This window comes from Schistocerca cancellata, unplaced genomic scaffold (genome assembly GCF_023864275.1).
Source record: "Schistocerca cancellata isolate TAMUIC-IGC-003103 unplaced genomic scaffold, iqSchCanc2.1 HiC_scaffold_159, whole genome shotgun sequence".
Lineage (NCBI taxonomy): Eukaryota > Metazoa > Arthropoda > Insecta > Orthoptera > Acrididae > Schistocerca > Schistocerca cancellata.
In genome coordinates, this window is record NW_026046198.1 from 10,001 (window position 1) to 12,500 (window position 2,500).

The following is a 2,500-nucleotide window of genomic DNA, read 5'->3' on the forward strand; positions in this document are numbered from 1 at the left end:
ATGATAACCAGGCCACGAGGTCCAATCATAAAACAGAATATCCCACTCGTCCGACAACCACAATTGCTCAGATAAGCCACCAACACCCACACATGTCCCACACAGGGGTGCACCCAACATCACCACACTGCCTCGTCTTACAGAACAAACACACTGGCAGGAATGAAACACACAGGTCTGCCGCAACCTCGGACACGGCGCGCCCCCTCTCACTACCGAAAAGCGCATCCCAACGTGACATACCTCCTTTGACACACTGACGCTGCCTCGGGCATCCACTTCCTACGGTCAATATGAACGAACCTCGCCCCGCCCCCCCCCCCCCCCACCAACACGCCATCCCATACCACAATGTGTACCGTACCCAAACCTAACGTGTACTGTACTACAACGCAATGTGTACCAAAACACAACCCAGTTTGTACCTTAACCTAACCTATGTCACCTTAACCTAACCTATGTCACCTTAACCTAACCTATGTCACCTTAACCTAACCTATGTCACCTTAACCTAACCTATGTCACCTTAACCTAACCTATGTCACCTTAACCTAACCTATGTCACCTTAACCTAACCCATCTTGCACCTTAACCTAACCTATGTCGCCTTAACCTAACCTCTGTTGCACCTTAACCTAACCTGTGTTGCACCTTAACCTAACCTGTGTTGCACCTTAACCTAACCTGTGTTGCACCTTAACCTAACGCAATTTGCACCGCAATGTAACGCAATTTGCACCGCAATGTAATGCAATTTGTACCGCAATCTACCCCAAGTTGTACCGCAATCTACCCCAAGTTGTACCGCAATCTACCCCAAGTTGTACCGCAATCTACCCCAAGTTGTACCGCAATCTACCCCAAGTTGTACCGCAATCTACCCCAAGTTGTACCGCAATCTACCCCAAGTTGTACCGCAATCTACCCCAAGTTGTACCGCAATCTACCCCAAGTTGTACCGCAATCTACCCCAAGTTGTACCGCAATCTACCCCAAGTTGTACCGCAATCTACCCCAAGTTGTGCCGCAATCTACCCCAAGTTGTGCCGCAATCTACCCCAAGTTGTGCCGCAATCTACCCCAAGTTGTGCCGCAATCTACCCCAAGTTGTGCCGCAATCTACCCCAAGTTGTGCCGCAATCTACCCCACGTTGTGCCTTAACCTAACCCACGTTGTGCCTTAACCTAACCCACGTTGTGCCTTAACATAACCCACGTTGTGCCTTAACATAACCCACGTTGTGCCTTAACCTAACCCACGTTGTGCCTTAACCTGCTCTGTAAATGGCATATGACACGTTACATTAATGTATTGTTGTCCAACCGCAACCCGCTCAGAATGTTGTGTACACAGCTACGTGTCATCTCCCCATAACAGCTGTATTGCAGTGTGGTACGCCATAGAGACGTGTGGGAGTAATGGACGCAGTGGATGGCGATCAGCATGAGCCGTCTGTTCATGTAGTGGCGCGTGTATGCAGACATAGTAGTCTCTTCTCACACAATGTGATAGCACGGTGTCCCGCGTTCCACATCTGCGACATGCTACAGAGGCCGGTTGACAGTTCGTCGCGCAATGGACATCGCATACGTACGGGGGCACCTTCCACGTGCCCTCTAGTCGGGCACATTTTGTTGCGTGGATGTGAGCGGATGTAGTGTGTCTTGACACCTGACAGGCAGGCATGCAATAATAGTTGACTTTGCAAACGGGGATGGACGTGGACGTGTACGTTTACTGGTGACGTTACGCAAATGAACAACTGGTAACCCGTTGTGGTGCGGTTGATCTTGCTGGAGGTACATCTGTGAGGGCAACGATCGGTACAGCTATGACGCGGTTGTGTCAGCGATACCCACCACACCAATGAACGTGAATGTGGATCTGGGTGTGAAGCGATACGCGGCTGTGGGTGGGTGGGACTGTCCCCGGCCGGTGAGGGGGGGGCCGCCCGGCGTGCTGGCCGCGCGGTGCGTGGGCGCACGCGCTACAGCCGGCTGGTGGGGGCGCCCAGTGGCAGGCGCGCCGGCCGACGGACGCGGCAGGCGGCGCAGCTGCGCGCCGGGGCACCCTGCGCGCGGCGCCGTGCAGCCAAAGTGGGTCCTCGCCGGCCCGGTGCGAAGCGCGGTGGACATCTGCAGTGTGCTGGTCCGATTGAGGACTGTGTGCGTTGAGGATGCGCCGCCGCCCGGCACTCGGCGCCGCGACGCCGTCTGCTGCTCGGTCGCCCCAGCGGTTCTCGCTGGTGGTTTGTATCGCAGTTGTGCAGACGTGTTGGCACGTGCGCTGTGCTGGGAGAGTTCGCTTCGGCACCCACGTGGGGCCTTTGCCCTTCTGTGGCGCTGGCGTTGGAGCTGCCGGTCACCGTAGGTGGCGCGTGTTGTCTCCCGCCGGCAATGCCACGACAGCACGCTCCCGGGCCTCTGTCGGCAGCGGCAAGCTCAGTTGGGAGCACGGGTGGTCGCACCTAAAGCGTCTACTCGCCTAACTCCGGGCGAT